An 18,663-nucleotide genomic window follows, 5' to 3' on the forward strand; every position below is an offset into this window, starting at 1 on the left:
ATATGTTTTCCAGTAAACCAGTATGTGGAGGTCTTGCACCTCAGGGTTCTTTGGACCACCAAGGACAGACATGACAGGCTTGACGGTTTTCTGATTTGGTTTATATTGCAATAAACTTATCGCTCTGCTTTTCAGCAATTGCCTCTCGTGACGGTCTCGCTCTTCGGGTTGCTTTTCAGCCATCCGCTCTCGTCTCCGTCTCCGTCTCACTCTCGCTTGGGTTTTCTCTTCACCATCAACCACTCCAACTTCTCCAACCTCTCCAACCACTTCCTTCCCGGCTGCTGCCCTTTTATAGAGTGACAGGTGATCAGTCAAACGCGCCCAGGTGGGCCATCTACGCACCTGTCGCCGATCTTGGAGCCCCGCCTCGCTGCAGGTCCGCAGGCCACGCCCCCTCACACAGTATTTAAAAAGTAATTTGCGGTGTTGGTCGCTTTTACACGATATATCTCTTCTGCTTAGCTTTCTAAACTCCCATTTTTTTTGCTGGGAAATCCAACAAGACCACATTTTGACGAAAAATCGAGAGTATGCTAACATGTCCGACATTATCATATCATTCACTACACCTTAATCTGAATTTTGATGTAACAAGTTTACACGGTGTACAAAGGAAAGTTGAAGTAAAGGTTACTTTGAGTCATACCCAGATAGCAGTGGGAGTACTAAGATGCCGTAACTAAACCGTAACCGTAACATATACAGTGCATATGCAAAGTATTGACAATGCTTCACTTTTTCCACAATTTATTATGTTACAGCCTTAGTCCAAAATGGAATAAATTCATTTTTGTTCTCAAAATTCTACACACAATACCTCATAATGACAATGTGAAAAGGTATTTTTTTAAAAAGCATTTTTGCTGATTTATTAAAAGTGAAAAACGCTTCCCATCCAACCTGATGGAGCTTGAGATGTTATGTTAAGAGGAATGGGCCAAACTGCCCAAAGATAGGTGTGCCAAGCTTGTGGCATCACATTCAAAAGGACTTGAGGCTGGAATTGCTGCCAAAGGTGCATCAACAAAGTATTGAGCAAAGGCTGTGAATACTTATGTACATGTCACTTTTGTATTTTTAATAAATTAGCAAAATTACACATTATGGGGGTATTGTGTGTAGAATTTTGAGGATGCACTGTATATACAGTTAATATATAATATTATTTAATACTTTATTGGATGTTTTATCTACAATATACGGTAAAATGAGTTTATACTATTTGAACAACTAGAAGTTTGTGTATTCATGTAATTTGTAAAAGATGTAGACCTTTGTTTTCAGAACTAACATATTAACTCATTGCTATCAATATTCTTTATGGGTGGAGGGGAACATGCTTTATCAGTACCATGATTTAAAAAAAATCTGCACAATTTTTAAATTTTATTTTGGTTTTGTAGGTTTTTTTTTTAATGTATTGTGCTCCTGAGTTAATATTGCTGACCAATATGTATGTATTATAATTTTTGGAGTTTAACCATTTTATTTTTCAGTATCAAATGGTTCAAGTCGCTCAAAACATGTTTATAATTAAAAAAATGTTTTTATTTATTTCAGTCAAAGGGATGTTTTTTAAATATTTTCTGTTACAGTCTAAAAACAATTTTAATAAAGTTATTCTTTGTTTTGAGTTGACATTTTTTTCTTTAATGCTAATAAGGATACAATGTCATGCAGAGGTGTACTTATAACAATTATATAGACAACTGATGTTTTCTTCTTTCGTCGATATAAACAAGTATCAAACAATTATAGTTGCATATTACTTACACATGCAAAGTCTCCAAGGCAGCAGTGTATTAAAACGTACCCAGTAACAAACGTGTCCGCATAATTCAATTTACCGCGTCATGAGCTTAACTTCACAATTGTGGCCACGAAGAGTCACCAAAAACAATTACCACTCCACTTCAACTTAAAGGGATGTTTTTTTAAATCTTTTCTGTTACAGTCTAAAACAATTTTAATAAAGTTATTCTTTGTTTTGAGTTGATATTTTTTTCTTTAATGCTAACATACAATTTCATGCAGAGGTGTACTTATAACAATTTTATAGACGATTGATGTTTTCTTCTTTCGTCGATATAAACAAATATAAAACAGTTATAGTTGCATATTACTTACACATATAAAGTCTCCAAAGCAGAATTGCATTACAAAAAAAAATATCCAGAAACAAACGTGTCCGCATCCTTCAACTTCATGAGCTTAACTTCACTAATTATTGTGGCCACTATGTCACCAAAAAAAAAATTACCACTATACTTCAACTTAAAGACAGGATAGGTCCATTTTTCATACCTACAAATGTTCTTTGATTAATTTTCTAACATTCCACACTACAAATGAATACAAGCATGTAGGATTCCTGCCGATATCGTATCGGACAATATTCAAGGCTCTAATATCGGTATCATATCGGAGGTGAAAAGGTTGCCTGTACACTTCATGTCGTTTTTACAACGGCCATAGTTTGACGCTGGAACAGATTAATTATTTCCATTATAACGCTGAACAAAGTGAAGATCCAAAGCATCCTTAAAGTGCATCAAAATAGTTTTTAATACGGTTCAAAGACAGTGGCAAATATGATAGAAATATTGATGTTAAGGTTTTAGCCATCATGCAGCACTTTGCTATAATCCGTCCGGAGCGGGACGTCTTTGCGGACATTAGCGCCGACTAAAGCCTTATTGTGTGCGTGCCGCGTTGTTGTGTTGTTGTGTTGTTGTGTTGCTCGACACAAGGAAGATGGCCGACATGTGGGGAGGGGATGCTGAAGTCCAAATCTCCGCAGTGGGAGAGACAATCAGAGGATTTCTCATCTCGAGAGGATCTGACTGGAGCTTCTAAAAACAAGCTTAGACCTCCACAATATCATCCCATCACACACACGCACACACACACACATGTACACACACACACATGTACACGCACACACACATGCACCACCCATTCATATCACGTAATGTTTGTTTGTGTCTGAGTTCAGGTGATGAAAAAACGTCATCTTTACTGGTTTTATGGCTCTAAGGCAGGGGTCACCAACCTTTTTGAAACCAAGAGCTACTTCTTGGGTTCTGATTAATGCGAAGGGCTACCAGTTTGATACACACTTAAATAAATTGCCAGAAATAGCCAATTTGCTCAATTTACCTTTGACTCTATGTTTCTATTAATAATTAATGATATTTACACTTAATTGAACGGGTTAAAAGAGGAGAAAACACCAAAAAAATGACAATTAAATTTTGAAACATAGTTTATCTTCAATTTCGACACTTTAAAATTCAAAATTCAACCGAAAAAAAGGAGAGAAAAACTAGCTAATTCGAATCTTTTTGAAAAAATTAAAAAAATAATTTATGGAACATCATTAGTAATTTTTCCTGATTAAGATTAATTTTAGAATTTTGATGTTTTAAATAGGTTAAAATCCAATCTGCACTTTGTTAGAATATATAACAAATTGGACCAAGCTATATTTCTAACAAAGACGAATCATTATTTCTTCTAGATTTTCCATAACAAAAATTTTAAAAGAAATTCAAAAGACTTTGAAATAAGATTTACATTTGATTCTACAGATTTTCGAGATTTGCCAGAATAATTGTTTTGAATTTTAATCATAATACGTTTGAAGAAATATTTCACAAATATTCTTCATCGAAAAAACACAAGCTAAAATGAAGAATTAAATTAAAATGTATTTATTCTTTACAATAAAAAATAAAAAAAATTACTTGAACATTGATTTAAATTGTCAGGAAAAAAGAGGAAGGAATTTAAAAGGTAAAAAGGTATATGTGTTTAAAAATCAGAGAATAATTTTTAAGGTTGTATTTTTTCTCTAAAATTGTCTTTCTGAAAGTTATAAGAAGCAAAGTAAAAAAAAAAAATGAATCTATCTAAACAAGTGAAGACTAAGTCTTTAAAATATTTTCTTGGATTTTCAAATTCTATTTGAGTTTTGTCTCTCTTAGAATTAAAAATGTCGAGCGCTCTTTTCCTTGGTTACCCCTGGTTGAACTCACCTGCCCTTTGATTAGTGATCAGGGGACTCATTTGCTTCTGATCGCTAATCAAAGGGCTGTTTGTGCCAGTGCCACCCGGCCTTTCTTTAGGGCGGGAGTCCGAAACCCGCGGCTTTATTTTTAGCGCTGCCCTATTGGCTCCCTGGACCTCTTTCAGAGATGTGTGAAAGTGGAAAAATATACTTTTTTTTAGTTTTAATATGGTTTCTGTAGGAGAACAAACATGACACAAAGCTTCCTAATTGTTATACATCAGGGGTGTCCAAACTTTTTCCACCGAGGGCCGCACACTGAAAAATCAAAGCAAGCGGGGGCCATTTTGATATTTTTTATTTTAAAAACCAATACAATATATGTATAAAAAATATACATTTAGGCCTCCACTCAGGCTTAATCCCGGGGACCCAATAGGTTTTAGGTTAAAAAAAAATATATAAAATGGGTCACTATTTAGCATTGTTATTATTATTATTATTCAAAGTTTAAATCTCTATATCAACATTAGGTCTATCTGTCAATATAAAACAAATGTTTTTAAGATTTAAGTTGTATGCCATTTTTGTCAAAGAAAACCCTGTTTTTTTATGGAAAAAACACAAAATATGCAATATTTTCCCCCAATAAAAATTTAAAGTGGAACATTTCAGATTGTATAATAATTGGAGCTCAGAACAACATTGATTTTTTTTTTTTTTTTTTTTTTTGAGCAATGACACAAAAAAAATAATAAGCCCCACTAAAATTATTGGGTATCCAAATGGTCCTGCTCAGTAAAGTGCAGGATTTTTAAAAAAACCTTTAACACAATAGTTTCAAGATCAACTTCAGATCTATCCGTCAATTATAACTTTTATTGTTGTTTATTATGTTCCTTGTTGGTTCGTTCTAAGCCCTTCTTAAAAAAAAACAAAAAAAAACGTAGTTTTTTATATGGCAAACACAAAATATGCAACATTTCCCCCCAAAAATATCTCAAAGTGGAATATTTAATGTGACATAATTGGAGCCTTGAATAGGTTAATAATTCATAATAACATTGTTTTTGATTCATTATTATTTTTTAAAGAAGCATGACAGCTTAGTGTTATTAGAGTCAACATAGCAACATTTTCTTGTCACCTGTTTGCTCTTTTATATCACTTTTTATTTTTTTTTAATCGTATTTTTAGAATGTGCCGTGGGGCCGTTAAAAATTACCTGCGGGCCGCACTTTGGACACCACTGTTTTACATGCTTCACTGATGAGAGAATTTGGCAAGCACCGCTTTGTCCGACTAATTTCAGCGATCCTTGAACTCATCGTAGTTTGTTAACATGTAGAACTTTCTCCGATGCTGCCACAGAAAGACGTGTTTTATGTCACTCCTTCTTTGTCTCATTTTGTCCACCAAACGTGTTATACTGTGTGTGAATGCGCAAACGTTTGCCACATCGTAACACTTATTTGGCTGCTGACATTTGCGGTAACATATTGCGTCATTTCCAGTTGTATTATTTAATCAAAACTATTATTAATATACTTTATAATTTACTGTTAATATCTGGTTACTTTCCGTTGTAAAATGTTCCATCGACACTTCTTTTAAATGTAAAAAACACCTATTATTCTGTTGTTTAGATATTTTAGTTTTGGGCGATACTACAAATGTGGGTATCGATCCGATACCAAGTAGTTACAGGGGCAATATCAGTCACACCAATGCTGGGATCTGAGCCGAGGATGTCATTGCGGCTTGTGCAGCCCTTTGAGACACTTGTGACTTAGGGCTATATAAATAAACTTTGATTGATTGAAATGATGCTTCTTATTTTCAAAATTATTCAGTTATTTAATTTTACACAATTATAATCAGTCAAAAACACAGAATGGCAGAGTAAGAGTATTAATTAAATATCAAAATTATTAATTTTCTTCCTAACAGAGGCCAGCCAGTGTGGTTGGGCCATGTGTACGGATAAATCTCACTTGTTAATGTCCAAACACAACACATAATTCAAGATTACACCCATATATATAGTTATATACATATATGTATATAAATATATGTATATATATATATACACATATAAACATTATATACATACATATATATATAAATACATATATATACACACACACACATGTATACATATATACACATATATTTAGTTATATATATATATATATATATATATATATATATATATATATATATATATATATATATATATATATATATATATAGTTATATACATATACAAATACACACCTATATATATATATATATATAACATATATACATACACACATATACATATACATGTATATATAGTTATATGCATATGTATATATACACATATATATGTATATATACAAATATATGTACATAAACACATACATATGTATATAGAGATATATAGATATATACATATATATGTGTATATATACGTATATACGTATATATATACATATATACGTATATACACACTTACATATATATATATATATATATATATATATGAATATATACACACATATATATGTATATATACATATATATGCATATATACATAAATATTGATACATATATATATACATATATATCGATATATACTGTATATATACATATATATCAATATATATATATACATATATATCGATATATATGTATATATATATATATCGATATATATCAATATATATATATATATATATATATAAATTTGGCCCCGCATTTTGGCGCAATTTAACCAAATGCGGCCCCCAAGTCAAACAGATTGGACACCTTTGTTCTGAAGTAACAAGCGTTAACACAAGGATGGAGAGAAAAGGCTGCCAGAGGATTTGTGTAGACGGGTAGAAGGGGGAAAGAGGATTTGTGTTACGTTCAAAAAAGCTGTTCTTAAAAGAGCAGTCAGATATTGTCGCTATCGTAAAGAGAACATCCTCTTTGACACACATCAGCTTTAGAAGTGAACACTACAATCAAATGCCTCGCTCGTCTGTTGCAGGATGTATTAAATGACATTAGCTGCCTAAACGGGTTGCCGAAACATGAAAAAACAAAAAGTTTGGAGCACAAAATAACATTTGCATGTCCTAAACAAGGAGTGAATGGAGAGGAGTTCCCAGGACGACAAGATTATCACTTAGCTTTTTTACCTTGTGAAATGAAGTAGATTTCACAGTAAAATACCAACAGCTCAGTCATCAGAATACTACTTCAAAAATAAAAGTGGTACTGTTCTTCCAGTTACAGGAATGCACTGTAAAAATAACGTCTGTAAAAAAAAGCAGACTCACAAGAGTTATACTGTAAACATAACAAGTGTGCCGAATTTCAACTTACAGTACGACAATTCAGTGTAAAAAAAAAAGAACACTTTAAATTTGAGTATAAAATCCTGGAAACTGAACTCACTCTTTTTTTTCACTGTAAAAAAAAAATTCTGTAGATTTTACGGTAAAATAATGTCAGCTCAGTCGCCGGAACTTTACTGTAAAAAATAAAAGTGTAACCGTTTTCCTATTTACAATAGCTCTTCTTAAATAGTGGGGCGAGGCGCACACGGAAACATGGACCACACATGTACCCTGAGAATCATACTTTATCAGTATCATGCTTCAAACCCTGCGATATATACATATATATATACAGTATATATATTTTAAAAAATAAAAATAAAAAACAAAAACAAAAAAAAGATATATATATATATATATATATATATATATATATATATATATATATATATATATATATATATATATATATATATATATATATATATATATATATATATATATATATATATATATATATATATAATAGCACAAATTAAAGTGTTGTATATGAGTTAAAGTTGCGGATCAATTTTAATGTATTATTAATTGAGTTTATTTTATTTTATTTTTCAGTATCAAATCGTTTAAAGGCCTACTGAAATGGGATTTTCTTATTTAAACGGGGATAGCAGATCCATTCTATGTGTCATACTTGATCATTTCGCGATATTGCCATATTTTTGCTGAAAGGATTTAGTAGAGAACATCGACGATAAAGTTTGCAACTTTTGGTCGCTGATAAAAAAGCCTTGCCTGTACCGGAAGTAGCGTGACGTCACAGGTTGTGGAGCTCCTTACATCTGCACATTGTTTACAATCATGGCCACCAGCAGCGAGAGCGATTCGGACCGAGAAAGCGACGATTACCCCATTAATTTGAGCGAGGATGAAAGATTTGTGGATGAGGAAAGTGAGAGTGAAGGATTAGAGGGCAGTGGAAGCGATTCAGATAGGGAAGATGCTGTGAGAGGCGGGTGGGACCTGATATTCAGCTGGGAATGACTAAAACAGTAAATAAACACAAGACATATATATACTCTATTAGCCACAACACAACCAGGCTTATATTTAATATGCCACATAACAAACACCTCCCCCCTCCCGTCCATATAACCCGCCAATGCAAATCAAACACCCGCACAACACACTCAATACCACAGCCCAAAGTACCGTTCACCTCCCCAAAGTTCATACAGCACATACATTTCCCCAAAGTCACGTACGTGACATGCACATAGCGGCACGCACGTACGGGCAAGCGATCAAATGTTTGGAAGCCGCAGCTGCGTACTCACGGTAGCGAGTATCCAACTCAAAATCCTCCTGGTAAGAGTCTCTGTTGTCCCAGTTCTCTACGTGTTTGTGTTGCTGCAGCCGGCCTCTAATACACCGCTTCCCACCTACAGCTTTCTTCTTTGCTGTCTCCATTGTTCATTAAACAAATTGCAAAAGATTCACCGACACAGATGTCCAGAATACTGTGGAATTTTGCGATGAAAACAGACGACTTAATAGCTGGCCACAACGGTGTCCCAAAATGTCCGCTACAATCCGTGACGTCACGCGCAGACGTCATCATACCGAGACGTTTTCAGCAGGATATTTCGCGGGAAATTTAAAATTGCACTTTACTAATCTAACCCGGCCGTATTGGCATGTGTTGCAATGTTAAGATTTCATCATTGATATATAAACTATCAGACTGCGTGGTCGGTAGTAGTGGCTTTCAGTAGGCCTTTAAGTCGGTTAAATTAAAATGTATCTCCTTTGAACAATATCCAGTGTTGTGGTATTTCAATGAACTAGAATCCAGAGTGCTGTGGGGCCCTATTGAAGTGAATCACACCTGAGCCATCATACATGAATCAAATCTTTCATCGACATGAGAAAGTAGACAATGCAATAAAGAACATTTTATAACAAGTACAACAATTAATCCAGGGATGTGGATTAACCTCCTCAGAGTGTCCGCCCTGAGATCGGTAGGTTGTGAGTTCAAACCAAAGAGTCATACCAAAGACTGTAAAAATGGGACACATTACCTCCCTGCTTGGCACTCAGCATCAAGGGTTGGAATTGGGGGTTAAATCACCAAAATGATTCCCGGGCGCGGCCACCGCTGCTGCTCACTGCTCCCCTCTGGGTCAAATGCAGAGGACAAATTTCACCACACCCAGTGTGAGTGTGACAACCATTGGTACTTTAACTAATCTGGTCAGGACACTCCTCACTCTTTTGCCTTCACCTTCATCGTCCATTTTTGCAACCTAGCCTGTGCTTGGAGGCTGAACATGGCTGAAAAATATTTGTAGTCACACACTGCCTGTATCACATCCACGGGGGGAGGGGACAAAGTTTTTCGCTAAGTAGAACCACAGCTGACCCGGACAGTCGAAAGTTCTCTTTCCGTCTGAGAAGTGTTGTATCCTAAATAGCTGCAATTGATTTGTGATTTCCAAAAGCGCCTGTACATGTAGAAGAAGGAGAAACAAGGGCATGTCTGGATGAGCCGCCTCCATCTTTGCTATGAAGCTGGCTTTAAAGTTTGTAAACGATCAATGAGTCCATACAAAGCTAAGTGCCGGAGATTCAAGAAATACACTTAGCCGTGTAAAAATTTGTCAGAGGACGGGGACCTTAAACGATGGTTTAGTGTGGCTGAGACGGGGCTTAGGCTAAATAATTATTCGTTTAAGGCAGGGGTGTCCAAACTTTTTCCACTGAGGGCCGCACACAGAAAAATCAAAGCACGCGGGGGCCATTTTGATATTTTTTCATTTTCAAAACCAATATACAATTTTTTTTTTTACCTCCGGGGCTCCCTCAAGTTAGGTCCTTATTATTGTTATTTTTTTTGCAAAGACAGTTGTTTTCTAATTCCACTAAAATTCTTGGGGATCCAAAAGTGCCCCACTCATAAAAAGGTCATGCTTTTTTTTTTTCATTCTACACTTAAATCTCTATATCAGCTTCAGATAATATATAGTGTAATTAGTTTAGTATATTTATAATAACAATCAATAGAATAATTAGCATAATTACGATTGTAGCTGAGATAGGCTCCAGCGCCCCCCGCGAACCCGAAGGGAATAAGCGGTAGAAAATGGATGGATGGAGTATTAGTATATAATTAGTATGTCTTTTTTTAGGATTTTTAAATTTTTCATGTTTTTATATTTGTTGTATTTATGTCCTTTTTGTCCTTAAATCAGTCAATAATTCATAGCAACATTGATTTTGATTCATTATTATTTTTTGAGAAATTATAAAATAAATTGTGTTATTAGAGTCAACAATGCAACTTTTTCTTGTTGCATTTCACCTATTTGCTCTTTTATTCCACTTTTTAATGTTTAAAAAAAAAAAGTTTTACTATTTTTAGAATGACGTGCTGCGGGCCGGTAAAACATTAGCTGCGGGCCGCAAATGGCCCCCGGGCCGCACTTTGGACACCACTGGTTTAAGGGGTCAAACGACTTAGTGTAGACATGGCCTAAAACTTATTGCTCATCCTCTTTGTGTTCGGGCTCAAAAATATAAGGCCCTGGATCGTAATTTTTCCCAAAGTAGACGTTGGCTCTCACAAAGTCTGCTTGAGTAGCATTGTTGTTGATGGGGAAGGGATCTGGCTTGCTCATTGTCACTCAAAATTGCTCGGGACTCTCCGTGAGGTTGATACTATTTCGATCACATCTATTTACTTGCACACTTTGGAAGTATTTTAGTGTCATACATAAGATATATATGATAATAGCTTGTTTTCTCACTCTTACTTGTTTTTCCACTCTACCATTTTTTAAGGTGAAGTGAGTCTTGTAGCTTGTTTACTTCAGACGCAGTCAGCCGTCATTTATTCAACGTCTTTAGACAAACTAGTGGTGTTCCTCAAGGTTCCGTTTTAGTCCTTCTCCTTTTTTAATCCGTGGAGGGGGGCGTGGCCTGCGGGCCTGCCGCGGAACGGGGTGTTGCCAGGACCGGCCTCGAAGGCAGCGACAGCTGCGTAGATGGCCCAGGTGGGACCTTGTTATCTAATCACCTGTGGCCTTTATTAGCAGCAGCCGTGATGAGACGAGTAAAGGCAACCTCTACATTATCATTTTGGGCTTTCCAACCCGGTGGCCGACGAGTTCAGTTCAGAAAAAACTTGTGAGTGACTCGCATTTTTAAACACCAGAGTGATGATCTTGGACTATGTTTTTTTTTGCAGAAGGTCCTTAAAAAACAAGAGATAGCCGCTGAAACTGACAAAACAAATATTATACTGTAGAGCAGGGGTCACCAACGCGATGCCCGCGGGCACCAGGTAGCCCGTAAGGACCAGATGAGTAGCCCGCTGGCCTGTTCTAAAAATAGCTCAAATAGCAGCACTTACCAGTGAGCTGCCTCTATTTTTTAAATTGTATTTATTTACTATCAAGCTGGTCTCGCTTTGCCCGACATTTTTACTTCTAAGAGAGACAAAACTCAAATAGAATTTGAAAATCCAAGAAAATATTTTAAAGACTTGGTCTTCACTTGTTTAAATAAATTCATTATTTGTTTTTACTTTGCTTCTTATAACTTTCAGAAAGACAATTATAGAGAAAAAATACAACCTTAAAAATGATTTTAGGATTTTTAAACACATATACCTTTTTACCTTTTAAATTCCTTCCTCTTATTTCCTGACAATTTAAATCAATGTTCAGGTAAATGTATTGTTTTTATTGTAAAGAATAATAAATACATTTTTATTTAATTCTTCATTTTAGCTTCTGTTTTTTCGACGAAGAATATTTGTGAAATATTTCTTCAAACTTATGATTAAAATTCAAAAAAAAAAATTCTGGCAAATCTACAAAATCTGTAGAATCACATTTAAATCTTATTTCAATGTCTTTTGAATTTCTTTTAACATTTTTGTTCTGGAAAATCTAGAAGAAATAATGATTAGTCTTTGTTAGAAATATATCTTGGTCCAATTTGTTATATATTCTAAAAAATTGTAGATTGGATTTTAACCTTTTTAAAACATGTCATCAAAATTCTAAAATTAATCTTAATCAGGAAAAATTACTAATGATGTTCCATAATTTTTTTAAATTTATTTTTTAAAAAAAGATTCGAATTAGCTAGTTTTTCTCTTCTTTTTTTTGGTTGAATTTTGAATTTTAAAGAGTCGAAATTGAAGATAAACTATGTTTCAAAATTAATTGTCATTTTTTTCGTGTTTTCTCCTCTTTTAAACCGTTCAATTAAGTGTAAATATCATTAATTATTAATAAAAACATAGAGTTAAAGGTAAATTGAGCAAATTGGCTATTTCTAGTTTAGTTTAGTCTTTATTTGAAGGGACAATGTACAGAAACATTAAGTTCAAAGACAGATTTCTGGCAATTTATTTAAGTGTGTATCAAACTGGTAGCCCTTTGCAATAATCAGTACCCAAGAAGTAGCTCTTGGTTTCAAAAAGGTTGGTGACCCCTGCTGTAGAGGAAGCTGGTTCTTTAGAAATATACAAAATAAGAGTCGTACTCCCCCGGTCCTTAGCTTTCTGGAATAGGGCCACCAAAACATTTCAGTTGTCTCGGCCTGTTAAAGACAAAAAATTTTCATAGGGGTACCCCAAGGCTCCTTACTAGGGCCCTTCTTATATCCTTTTTTTTTTTTCTTATATCTTCTTTAGAACCAACATTTTTTCAGTAACATACATTATTTTATTATCTCATGTTGTCCCGTCATAACGTTTCTATCGAGATAAAACAGACTCTATTGCATTCTGGGTCGCAGCCCACTCGCAGCTCGCCTGTCTACTCAGCGTGTGACACCACATCCTTCTCACCTGTGATCCACTGGAATGAATCACCAAGTCTGTCCGCGCGCATGAATTCCCCCCCGATTGCTAGCGGGGCTGAAAAAAGAGCAACTTGTCAGCCGGACGCCGTGACGTGTGTGGTGTAAAATACGAAAGCTGGACGACGAGCATGGATGTCGGGTCATTGCATTGCAGCTGCGCTACTGACCCCGGTTAACCCCCACTCACTTCCTCCCATTCAAACAGTAGCATGTACACGCACACACACACACACACACACACACACACACACACACACACGAAACAGATCGCTTTGAAACCTCGTAACCTTCGACTTCCTGTTGAAATAATGGAATGTTTTGTTTTCCACATCCTTAACTAGTTTTAACTTGATTTACATTTGAATTATTAATCATCAAAATATTATTGCACTCATGATACTTAGTTTTGACATTCAGAACTCAATATTGTTTGTAAAAATGGCTGAAATGTCTTCAACCAACCAGAATAAGTCTTTCATTTGTGGATTATCACAACACACCAGTGATAATCTCACATGTTTCTTTTATAAGTATATTGTCAGGTTCAAACGCCGATGACATCTATTAAACAAGACAAGAAGGAAGGAATTAAACAGAGACAGAATTAAATTTGGCTCAATTGAGGAGAGACGTCTGGACTGTACTCTTGTACAGTCTCACCGCGCTCTGGCGAAAGATTGTACGCCTCCTCTTTTATTTGGACTTTCCCTGATTACATGGCAACAGCTGTTTCTAAGGGGCGGGGGTCGTAAACAGCCATCGCCTTTGATTAAAACAGCTCAAAGAAAAGGTCGTAAAACAATTCAAAGGAGAGGTCGTAAAACAGTTCACAGAAAAGGTCGCCTGGAGGGGAGTCTGGTCCTGCTTCCTCTTCGCTTTTGTAGTTCTTGGGTCAAGACAAAATCTTTCTGTGGATTACAATACATCAAAGAAACAGAACACCTTTATGTTGCTTCCCATCCTACACAGTGGAGTTTTACAAGCCTTCTCCTTGGTAGGATCAAAGACAGCTTTTGTCTGCTCGCCGGGAACTCATTGAAACACAAAGTTTTGTGATAACTTAGATACAATTATTCTGACATATATAATATGTATATTTTATTAATATATCAAAATATAACATTTCCGGGCCATAGGCCGCAGCCACCAAACTTCATTATAAATAAATATTTTTACATATATTAGCTGTACTGGACCATAAGACGCAAAAGGTTTTGTAAATGTTTATTTACATACCTTAATTGTATCCAAACAGTGTCTGTAACAAGGCAGTAAAACGGCTGATCAAACAAAACAGAAGTCATCGTCACAGACCCACTGGGTCTCTGATCAGCTAAACAGACTCACTAACTCCATGGTGACGTTTTGATGAATTTACTGAGGAATTTGTGAAACTGGAACAATACAAAAAGAATGCCATTGTAAGTTAATAATACTAACACAATACACTTGTAAATGTGTTAGCAATTTAGCTAATGCTAATGACGCTAGCTTGATTACATTACGATAGCAGGTACAAATATGCATGAAAACACTCCTACAGACATCACACATGGGACGGCTTAGTAAGTAGGAATTGTTTTAGTTGTTTTTGTAAAACTTTAAAAAAAAAATGCTTGGAGTGATGAATGAAGAGTCCTTTAAAGCAGTGGTCCCCAACCTTTTTGTACTTGCGGACCGGTCAACGCTTGGAAATTTGTCAAACGGACCAGGGGGGGTATGTTTTTTGTTTTTTTTTTCATAAAAAAATACAATCATGTGTGCTTAAGGACTGTATCCCTGCTGACTGTATTGATTTATATTGATATATAATGTATATATTGTGTTTTTTATGTTGATTTAATTAAAAAAAAAAAATAAAAAAAAAAAATATTTTTTTATTTTTTTTTCCATAAAAAAATACAATCATGTGTGCTTAAGGACTGTATCCCTGCTGACTGTATTGATTTATATTGATATATAATGTATATATTGTGTTTTTTATGTTGATTTAATTTAAAAAAAAAAAAAAAAAAAAAAATTTTTTTTTATTTTTTTTTTCATAAAAAAATACAATCATGTGTGCTTAAGGACTGTATCCCTGCTGACTGTATTGATTTATATTGATATATAATGTATAAATTGTGTTTTTTATGTTGATTTAATTAAAAAAATAAATAAATAATAATTATTATTTTTTAATTTTTTTTGTCATAAAGAAATACAATCATGTGTGCTTATGGACTGTATCCCTGCAGACTGTATTGATTTATATTGATATATAATGTATATATTGTGTTTTTTATGTTTATTTAATTTATAAAAAAAAAAAAAAAAAAAAAAAAATTATTGGTACCGGGCTGCGGCCCGGTGGTTGGGGACCACTGCTCTAAAGCAGAAACGCTATGGATGAATACTTCCGGTTTAAGGAATCGCAGCACCTGAAGTGAGTAAACTTGCCCACAAAACTATTTGTTGTGTATAACAAATTGTGGCCTGGGCTGATCCGGATCACCGTTTGGATTATGGATTTGTTTTTTTTAAAAGGAAATAGGGTCTCTTCGAAGTCTGTGCTCTCTTGAGTTTTTTTCCAGTTCATTCAGTTTCGACATTCTGGGTTTTCTCTTTTGCGTTCCCGGAGGGAAGACTGTAAACAAGGTTTGTTCAGTCCTGACAAACCCAGCCAGGACGACTCTCAGATGAACTGTAAAAGTGCTGGAGAGGACACAAATATGCAGGACACTCCCTAACCGGAGGACGCACGGAGGAAGTGGGAGCGTTGTTGCTATGGACGCCGGAGGAAGCTCTGCCGGGTCCTGATTAGGGATTGGTCAGATAAGATCGAGTCCTGGACATTATCTTCGTGACGTCTCCTTCCCACCTTTAACTGTCTTGTAAAGGACCAGCAACAAAAACTGGAACTTCTTCATTCTCTATCTGAATCCTTATAAGGAAACGATCCGAGTCTCGTTTCCCAGCAAAGACGCGTTCGTCACTTCCCTTTTGTGGGACAATTTCTAAGACGTGACCTTAAGAAGACCCTCGACTTCTTCACGGCTTTGTGTGACTCAAAGCTTTTGTTTGATTGTTCCCTTCGATTGTTGCCTTTTCATGCAGTCAAACCTCAGTTTTTATTACAAAAAGTCAGGCAAAAAACTAAATGGTACACAAACCGAAGCTTTTTTTTCCCCATGAAAAATCATGTAAGTCCAATTAATTTGCTGCGGTCAGCCCAAAAAAAATAACAAAAAAATCAAATTTTTATAGAGAATAATTAGAGGTATCAAAAAAATCGAATTAATCGTCATTTTCATTTGTAACGATTCCTAATCAATACAAAAAAATCAGAAATCTATTTTTGTATTTATTATTTATTATTATTATTATTATTATTATTATTATTATTTTTAATCTGTCATGTACACAAACTCAGACAAATCATATTGTTGATGTCGATGATCATATCCGCTGTACAGATTTACTTTAGAAAAGAAAAGTACTTGCCTTATCTGTATTTGACTTTATTAAATGTTTGGGTAGAATTTTATCAAACAAAACCAGTTTTCTTTTAAGTAATACAGAAATCTATCAGAGTTGCGTGTCTATTTAATGGAGGAATGTAGTTAATCATAGAACTGGCATCGATTGTTATTTTAAAAAAAAGTATTGATTTTAGATCGAGAAAAAAAATTAAATAAGAAAATTGTATAAAATAATATTTACATAAATTATATTATATTATATTATATTATTATATATTATTTATATAAAATAATATTTATATACATTTATATATATACATTCTGATTATATATGTATAAATTATATATATAGGATTAATATTTATCATTTTACATATATATTTATATAATTCATTTATATATATATATATATATATATATATATATATAATTTATATTTATTTAATAGAAATATTAAATATAAATTATAAATATATTTAAATATAGATATATATTTATAATTTATATTTATGACATTTTATATTTAAAGTATTGCTTTTGAGAATTGATTCTGAATCCATTTGTTACCCCCAAGAATCGTGTGGTGCCAAAGGTTCACAGCCCTAATAATTAGGGATGTCCGATAATATCGGCCGATAAATGCGTTAAAATGTAATATCGGAAATTATCGGTATCATTTTTTTAATTATCTGTATCGTTTTTTAAATTTTTTAAAATTTTTTAAAAATTAAATCAACATAAAAAACACAAAATACACTTACAATTAGTGCACCAACCCAAAAAAACTCCCTCCCCCCATTTCTTTCTGTTATCAATATTCTGGTTCCTACATTATATATCAATATATATCAATACAGTCTGCAAGGGATACAGTCCGTAAGCACATATGATTGTGCGTGCTGCTGGTCCACTAATAGTACTAACCTTTAACAGTTAATGTTACTCATTTTCATTAATTACTAGTTTCTATGTAACTGTTTTTATATTGTTTTACTTTCTTTTTTATTCAAGAAAATGTTTTTAATTTAGTTATCTTTTTTTATTATTATTTTTAAAAAGTACCTTATCTTCACCATACCTGGTTGTCCAAATTAGGCATAATAATGTGTTAATTCCACGACTGCATTTATCGGTTGATATCGGTATCGGTAATTAAAGAGTTGGACAATATCGGAATATCGGATATCGGCAAAAAGCCATTATCGGACATCCCTACTAATAATAATCATATTCTTAGATACAGAATAAAAGTTTAAATGGATATAAAAGATCAACAAAATGGCTAAATTAACATTTATCATTACTTTGACCTTGCTGGCGATGAGCTTAAAGGGGAAAAGGGAAGGGAAAATTATTTCCGTATTTTGCTATTTTGCCGTTTTGAGTTTTTCTGACTCACAACTTTCTTTGGCCCCATGCTGGATTATTTTGCAGCCATGTTCAGTAAAGAATAAAGTATGTGGACTGAGTCACCCACGCGTGGAAGTTTTAGTTTGGGTGCTGGATTCAGCGTAAAGAATAGCACGAGGTTGTCACGTGCGATGTTTGGTCGTACGATAACCGAGATGCGGTAAATACGAAAACTGCAGTACCTCCAGCGTTTGCCACAGTATTATCCACAGCTGTAGCCACGTTTTGTATACCTTATTTGGATCCACAGGAGTATTTTGGTTTGTAAGTTTTGTCAGGTAAGATTAGCTTCCTAGCATCGCCTCCTTTGGAGCGCTTTTTGTTCTACTTAGTAGTTTTTGTTCATAGCACCACTCCTGTTCTGGTCGTGACAGGAAGCTAAAAATATCCCAGTTCTTAGCTCATTTGGAATTAATTGATGCCTGCAACATGTTTCAGAAAAGCTGGCACAAGTGGCAAAAAAGACTGAGAAAGTTGAGGAATGCTCATCAAACACTTATTTGGAACATCCCACGGGTGAACAGGCTAATTGGGAACAGGTGGGTGCCATGATTGGGTATAAAAGCAGCTTCCGTGAAATGCTCAGTCATTC

Source organism: Entelurus aequoreus, linkage group LG09 (assembly GCF_033978785.1).
Source record: "Entelurus aequoreus isolate RoL-2023_Sb linkage group LG09, RoL_Eaeq_v1.1, whole genome shotgun sequence".
Taxonomy (NCBI): domain Eukaryota; kingdom Metazoa; phylum Chordata; class Actinopteri; order Syngnathiformes; family Syngnathidae; genus Entelurus; species Entelurus aequoreus.